Raw genomic sequence first — 8553 nt, forward strand, 5'->3', positions numbered from 1 at the left:
AAGCCATTTGTCTGAAATGATATAGAATCTCCTGCTTGAGAAGAGGGTTGGACTAAAAGACTTCCAAAGTCCCTTTCCAATTCTGTTATTCTGTTAAAACATCTTCAGCATGGTACCGTCAAGCCAGCATAGCCAAAGAAATGAAGAATCCATATCTGGACACGCCTGTATGGAGAAACCAAGTGCAACCATTGGATGATTTTAGGACTTTCATATCAGGTCTGCAAATGTTAGAACAGCCACTAAATGGCAGCTATTAATTTCCCCATATCTCTTTGCTGTCACGTACAAGTCCTCCAACTTTTATAGTCCAGATAGCTGTAGCCTTGGATAAGTTCACATATCATGTTAAGCGATAATATGATTTATCTATTTTTACTTTAGTGTGATACATGAACCAGCCACTTCAATTTATAAACCAGAGTTTCTGGCCTATTATTTACATATGAATGAGACCACAAATGCTTTTTTTAAAAAAATCAAAATATAGCTAAAATAAACCTCAGTGCCTATTTGTTTACTCTTGACTGAAGTTAAAATTTTACCACATACAATAAAATCAGAAAGACAGTTGAGGAATGGAATAAAAAGCAGACTGATTAGATCATTTTTCCAGAATTTCAATAGCAAAGAATGAGAAACCAGCAATCAGTATGCATTCTCTACAGGAGAAGGAAATGAATATTATTGTAATCAAGATAATGTTTTTCTAATATAGAAAAAAATAAGGTCAATTAATTCTAAACCTTGGCTTAACCTCTTACAAAACAACACATATAATTTACATTTGTCTCTGAACAAGGGCATAGGATCTTGCATCCCACATGAGTGTGTGTTATCATCTTCTAATTTTAATTCTCGAAGGAAATGCTTCCTTAGTCGTGAAAGTAAAATATTATTCAAGGGTTGAACTAGCCAAGTTCAAAGTCATAACTGTTGGAAATCTTTATTTCCAGTAACAGTAGGGCTCTACCACAAGAGTAAATATCTGAAGACTTCATAAAGTCAGACCCCTTTCAGAATCTCTTTGAACGACGCCATTGTTGATAATGAAACTTACAGACTATTTCATTCTGGAGAAATGAAGGGCTGAGTAAAATATAACATCTGTTTCTATAAATAACTTTCTTTCTTAATGAAAATTATTTAAAATTTTGGAGTGGGGGGGGTCTGGATTTCTTGCTTTTCATGTTATGAAAAAGCAATGTAATGAATTGATCATACTAGAATATATTTATGATATTTTCTCCCTCCCTCCTGGAGCTACAAGTGGAGGTTAATGGAGTAGCATATGGTTATACAAATTACCTAATGAACCAAACAAGGTTGTAGGAGAGCCAAGCCCTTTGACAAGAACATAGTAGATCTCTGAAATTTAGAAGTAAGAGAAGTGGCACATTTTTAGAACTGATTTTGTTGTTAGTTGCAAAGTCGTGTCCGACCCATCGTGACCTCATAGTTCCTCCAGGGCTTCCTGTCCTCTACCATCTTCTGGAGTCCATTTAAGCTCATGCCTACTGCTTCAGTGACTCCATCCAGCCACCTCATTCTCTGTCATCCTTCTTCTATTGCCCTCAATCTTTCCCAGCTGATTAAAGATATTCAACTGATTAAGCATATGAATATTAATTCAGGAAGATAATAAACTATACACCAATTCATGTGCAAGAAACGAACCAATTGGGCTTTCTTTGATGGACAAGCAGGTCTACAATGAGAGAAGGCCCAGGCTCTCTGCCTCTAATTTTTCCTCTGCCCCCAACCCCAATTTGAAATACCCTTTAAAGCAGGGGTCCCCAACCACTGGGCCTCAGACTGGTCCCGGTCCGTGGAACATTTTCTACCAGGCCACCAGTTTGCTGGGTGCCGCCATCTTGTTTCGATGAGAAAGTGCTTCCGGGTGAGCTTTTCCGGTTGGAAAGCGGCGTTTAGGTCCTGAAGAAATCCTCGCGCCTTAGTTTCATCGAAGGGGGGGGGCGGCTTCGAATGAAACTAAGTCGCGAGGATTCTTTCAGCACCCAAGGCAAGCGACCGTCCCGAAGCCGTCCTGAAGCCCATCGACAAAGGTACAAAGGAGGAGTTGAAGGTGGCGGGGAGAAGTGGGGGACGGCTGGCTGGCCGGTCGCTCAGCTCGCCTTGCCTTGTCATGCATGCTGATGCCGGTACCGTGCCACAGATCATTTTTTGATGCCGGTACCAGGCCGTGGCACAAAAAAGGTTGGGGGCCACTACTTTAAAGGATCAGATAAGCTTTCCCTTACTTTTTCAGCTCCTTCCAATGTTTAGGCTGATTACAGGCCTGAGGGAAGGCATGTATAAATTACTTTAGACTCCTTTAGGTAACTCCAGCCGGGAGGAACTGTTCCTTCTAAACAATAATACGGTCAAGACAGTGCTTTGAAAAAGAAATCAAGGACACAGATCATCCTAACAAATAGAAGAAATGCAGTATAACTGGCTTCATCTATGCTGAAGTGAAATTGTACACATTACAACAGAATAGACCCTTTGAATTCCCTTTGAAGGCAACTCTGAACACGATTGTGTAAAACTGATAGTAGAATTTCTTGCCATTCTTATCAGGAAATAGGTGAAAAGTATAAAATATGCCTAGTTTGCATCAGATGGTAAACTTTAAATTTTTTTCCCTGCACTTGAACTTTGTCCTCAACCTCTAAAAGGATGATAGGTGTGTGTCCTGGCCATCAAAAAGTAGTCTACCCCTCATGTAAATGATGGGGTGAAAGAAATGGGTAAAGTATAGTAGGTACCGGATAATAAAACAGGTCCAAGAGACAATTTGTAGAGACAGCATTATAGTAAAACTGGATGGCCATTAGGGGAGAGCCGTAGAGACAGGACTTTAAATGTTCTCAGTGCTTGAATTTGCCCCTGGTTGATTCTCATGTTATTTTCCTAAAGCTTCCTATTGAGATCAAATTCTGAAAGATGGAGAAAGGCACATTGGATTCTGTCTAACTCCCAATCTCTAAGTTCCAGATCCGTCTGTCAAATTCAACTCATGCACCAGAAATTTAGCCATAGCCTTTTCTATGATCCCCAGATGCTTCCAAATTCTGCTCCGCTGACCAGTTGTAATCATTAAGTGTGTGTGTGTGTGTGTGTAACTTTTACATACTTACATGCCCCGAGTTTCTATAATGTAGCCTGTCTACAGACTGGGAAATTTTAAAAAAACATCATGGAAGAAAGTACATGGCAAACCACTGCCACTTTGCCACCAACAACATGTCATTGACCTTATTTGGAGTTGCATTCAATGACGGAAACTTACTTGAGTTAAAGTCTCTAGCATGTCACATTTTACTATAAAGACTCCTTCATCTGTGCACAGTGGAGCTTTCTGCCAGTCCCAGACACCAGCATTACATCATCCTGGATTTGCTGAAAGATTGGGCCGATATGCGCTGTGAAAAATCCTATAACTACACAATATTTAGTGTGCCATTTGTTTAGTTAGTCTATTCTTTTGTTTGCCTCCACCGTTGCCCAAGTAAGATATTAAAGCGCCAGAGAATGAGAGAGAGAGAGAGAAGATAAGGCTACACAGATTTCCTGGCTGGGGCCTAAGAGAGGACTGGAAAAGGAGTTTTTGTTCCGCTGTGAGTGTTAGCGTCTCCTTTTCCACCATTTCCTGAAAACAAGGCCAGGGGAAAGAAAAATCACACAGACACAACGTTTTTCCATTTGCAGAGTGAAGAGGGGAAAGTAATAGGCTTGGGGGAGGAGAGGGAGGCATCAGATATCTGCTTAGTCTTCAGAGAAAGGAAAAATGCTCGGGCGCCTGATCTGCCATAAATTGCATCTGGTGGTTGGAGCTAGAGCAAGTTATTAAAGTGACTGCATTAAAGTCATAATTCAGCAGGTCAGCAGTGAGCCGACTCTGCAGTCTCTCTTCCATCATCCCTCCCAAACACATTTTCTGAAAGGGCTAAACTCCAGTGGCCTGAATCAGCTCTTACTGCAGTGCTTAATGACTTTTCTCTCCCTTAAGGGAACTGAAGCGGGGAAGGGAGGGGAGGGGGGGGGGGAAGCTGGGCGGTCTGTCTGCAGATGGCATCGTTTACATTCACTCACGAAAGGATGGTGCTGTCCATTCAGGATGAGCTGGGAGGAGGAGGAATTCCCCTATCCATATTTCATCCCCAATCTGGTCAGAAGAAGAAACCGCATTCAAAGCCCCCGATTTCAAAATAAATTCAATTTGACTTGGCTGAGGATGAAAAAGAGGACACAATACGTTGCTGAAAGGCTGCTGGTGTGGTGGGGAGAAATACCAGCAGTTGTGATTATTTGGATTATTAGAACCTCTTCAATTAGAGATTTTCATAGCAGAGCTTTGTATAGCTGCCAGATGCTATCTATGGCTTAAAAAACTTGGCTGAAACAGTGTCAAAATTTGCAAGGAATCCAGGCAAATATATTCAATTTCAACTGAATGACTGGAATAACCAGCGGTCATGAAGGCTCAGCGGTTAAAGTCACTGCTTGTCAAGACCTGAGGACCGTGCAATGGGGTAAGCTCCTGTTACTTTCCCCAGCTCCTGCCTACCTGGCAGTCCAAAAGCAGGCAAATGCAAGTAGATTAATAGGTACCACTTTGGTGGGAAGGTAACAGCGTTCTGTGCACCTCAGGGCATAGCCATGCTAGTCACATGATCACAGAAAATGTATTTGGATGATTCTGGCTCCCCTGGCCAAGAATTGAAGATGAGCACTGTGCCCTAGAGCCATGATGGTGAACCTATGGCACGCATGCCAAAGGTGACACCCAGAGCCCTTTCAGTGGACACGCACACCATTGCCAGCTGCTCTTCTGGTTTCTGGCGTGTCAGCCAGCTGGTGTTCATGGGCAGCAGGTGGCAGAAAACAGCCTGAAAAATGGCCCAAAATTAGGCTGTTTTTCATTTTTGGGTCTTTTTCAGACTGTTTTCAAGCCAAAATCGGCCTGAAAAAGGCCAGAAACGGCCCCCAAAATGGGAAAAAACAGGCATGCATGCACCAGCCAGCTGGTCTTCGGTTTTCTGACATTCCAGCAAGCACACATGGACACGCGTCTTCTGGTTTAGGCACTCAGTGCCGAAAAGTTTCACCATCACTGCCCTAGAGGTCAGACACAACTGGATAGGGAAAACTTTACCTTTTTACTGGCATAACAAGCAATGTATTCAGACTTTCACACTGAATGAATCCACTATCTATGCAATCAGATCTGTTCAAAACAATTATTGTGAATCTAATTTATGTTAGAAAACTGAGGACACTTTCAGGATGGAATTTTTTTTTCAGATGAGGATGCCCTGACAAGGAAGCTTCTTCAGGATATGCCAAACATGCACACAAACTATATAAAACTGCCATATATATAACCTCAACCCATGGTTCTATCTTGTTCCATTTGGGAATTACCATGGCTCATAGCAGTTCCAGAGCTTTTGGTAGAAGATTCTTAGAAGAATCCTCTATGTAAAGATTATTTCAAATAAGATAAAGAATTGAACCTCGGCGCTCCATATGCTGTTCTAGAATGGAGGTGATGACTTATTTTGTTATAATTCCTTTCCATATACATTGATTGATTCCTGTATTGATTCTAGGTACCTCAGTGTCCTACACTTCTGTGGGACTTGGGAAATTGAGCTGATTAAACCTTGAGAAGATAGTTTTTAAGCATTTCCTATGACCTGGAGTAAGGGGGGAATTGTCTCATTGACAGGAACACCTAATTCATCCCTTTTCTTAGACTTATACTCTCATCTCTTTTAAGCAAAGTGTCATGATCTCCCATCCTCAGATACAGATACAGATTAACAGAGTTAGAAAGGACCTTGTAGGTCATCTAGTCCAACCCTCTGCCCAAGCAGGAGAACCTACACCATTTCTGACAAATGGCAATCCAATCTCTTCCTGAAAGTCTCAAGTGATGATGCTCCCACAACTTCTGAGGGCAAGCTGTTCCATTGGTTCCAGTTCCATTGATTGTTCTGTCAGTTACTCAAGGAAGTGACAGCTTTGTCATTCTCTAAACACAAAGGTTAACTAAGCTTCCACCACCGATCCACAATAAACCTACCCTACTGAAAGAAACAAAAACAAAAAACCCACAGCAAGCAAAGGGTGAAGGAAGGGCAGAGCACTAACTAGCTGCCATTTTTGACATTCTGTCAGAGTATATTCATGAACTGGAATAGAGCTTGGGAACAAGGTCAGTAAATGAATAGACAAAGCAACTAAGTCAGCCAATGAGGACTGTTTGGAAACTGAAACTAGAAGAGGCCTAGGCTGAAAACTGAACTAAAAGTAGCCTAGGCATGGCTCTATATTTTAAGCTCTGCAGCTCTGAAGCTATGTTGAGCTCTAAGTCTGTCTATTGAAATGAAACTGCTTCTCTCCTCTGCTTGACTGTTGAACTAAAGTGAAACTGATGTCTGTTTCTGAGCTGTTGAGTTTCTGATGAAGCTCTGAACTTGCAACATGTTTCTGTTTGAGTTTTCTCCATGTTGGAGAAATCTACAACTGGTTTGTAAAATTTACTTATTATGTTTATAAAGACGTTAAATGAAGCATCAGCTATCTGTGTTTATTTTTCTGGAGCTGAATTCACGCTGCAAAAACTCTGAATACATTCTCCCTTTGGCTCATTAAAGGGATGACTGGATGACTCCCTGGGGGAAGATAGCATGCAGCAATGAGGACATTCGCAGGTGGCACAAAACTACTGTAGAAGGTCAGAGAAGTCTGAGCTGGTAACTATAGAAGTCTCTTGAGTCCTACAGTCCTTCAGTCAATTTCCCACTGCAGGCTGAGTGTTGCAAGGGAAGTGCTGGTTGCATAGTCCAAACAAGGGATTATAATTCACACAAAGCTCCCTGAAATATTCTTTTTCCCCCAGGCATAGCTTCCTTTCTAAATTGCTTCTGCAAAGCTGTTTGCTAGAGAACTCTAAATGCTGCATTATGGTACTCTGCTATCTGGAAACAGCCTGAGTTACAAAATGTTCAGTAAAATTTCCAGAAAGGAGTGTGAGTTGGCCACAAATAACAGACACAACAACAAAACCTGAGTCCTGCCTGTACAATCAGCAGGAATCAGATCTGTCTGTCCAGGATTTGGGTTTGCTAATGGAATCAAAGGTCTAACACGTTGCTTACAAAAAGGAACTCCCCGCATCGTCAACTTACAATCCAATCTGACAAGAAAACCAAGAAAGGGTAAAGAATGTAGGAGAAAAATATCGAGCAAGAATAATGACAATTAGCCAATTATGTGCAGCCAATTAGAATACTGCTAAGGATTTCTGATCAGAAATATGTCCAGACTTACTCTGTGGTATGTTTGCAACTAAGATCCAGTATCCATGCTACTCCATGGAGAAGTAATTCTTAATACAGTCTTCCAAGTTTCACCCTCCAAATTATTCAGGGTTGTGTTCCAGACATACAGTAACACTGTAGGTCAGATCAAAGATGTGCATTACCAGTTAAAAACAGAATAGAAGGTTTAATCAGTGCAAACGCTGTGCAATATGGGGTTTTAGAGATGTCATAAATGACATTTTCTTCTGGTCCATTTAAACTGAAAGATATGCAATACAAATACTGGTTATGTGTCCCGTCCCCCCGTCCCCAAAAAAATCACTAGTTTTAAAAGAATATTTGATTGCAAAGTGCTGTTTAAATAAAGTGCCAGCCGTCTGCTTGTCTGGTCTTTTATTGACTGTTGCAGAAATGCCTGCAGAGGCCACAGGGAGTCAGAAGCTGGAGAGTGACGTGAGGGGGGAGGGGAAGAAAGACTCTTTGAGAACACTTTGCAAGACTCCAAAAAACGAGCATGTAATTTCACAATTCCAAGGTTATCTCTCTCTTTCTCAGGCACTCCAAGGACGAATAGGCTGTCTCACAACCTGCTGGTTTGTAGTCCACCACTGAGAATGGAACTTTGTCTTTGAAATTGAGGGGGTGCCTTGGTGGGATTCAAATATTTTTACCACTGGTTCGGTGGGTGTGGCTTGGTGGGTGCGCTTTGCGCGCATGCACACACTTTGTGGGCACACGCGTGCCCAAGGGGTGGAATTCAAATTTTTTAACAACCAGTTCTGTGGGCGTGGCTTTGTTGATGGGCGTGGCTTGGTGGTCATGTGACTGGGTGGACATGGCTATATATTCATTAATCACCTATTCATTAAGTATTATTGGCTGGGTGTGGCCATCTCAATATCACTCACATCGAGGCACGCATCTCCTCACCTGGCCTCTCATGACCGTGGGGATGCTGCAACCATCATAAGTGTGAAAAATGGTCATAAGTCACTTTTTTCAGTGCCATTGTAACTTTGAGTGGTCACTCCACACAAGCAAAGTACCAGCAAAAGAGGGGGAAAAAACTCCAGAGACATTCCTGAGACAGGAAGTCTAGTCCTCCCAAAAATGTAATAAGGGTTAACAGAGAGGCAGTTTCTGTAAGCAACACCAGAATATTTCCTTCCTGCCTTCCTTACAGGATTAGGCCAGTAATTTCTTCTAACAACTGGTT

The 8553-nt window shown here is 41.9% G+C and overlaps 1 long non-coding RNA gene across 1 annotated transcript in view; it reads right to left on the reverse strand.

Annotated features, from left to right (window-relative positions):
- The window catches only part of LOC148128239 (uncharacterized), a 116832-nt gene extending 109225 nt beyond the window's left edge, over positions 1-7607 (reverse strand). The window contains exon 1 of the long non-coding RNA XR_015741103.1: positions 7345-7607. This is a non-coding gene — a long non-coding RNA (uncharacterized LOC148128239). The remainder of the gene's footprint in view (positions 1-7344) is intronic.
- Between the last annotated feature and the right edge of the window lie 946 nt (positions 7608-8553).

Source organism: Pseudonaja textilis, chromosome 1 (assembly GCF_049901715.1).
Source record: "Pseudonaja textilis isolate UNSWEBS1 chromosome 1, rPseTex1.2, whole genome shotgun sequence".
NCBI classification, from domain to species: Eukaryota; Metazoa; Chordata; class Lepidosauria; order Squamata; family Elapidae; genus Pseudonaja; species Pseudonaja textilis.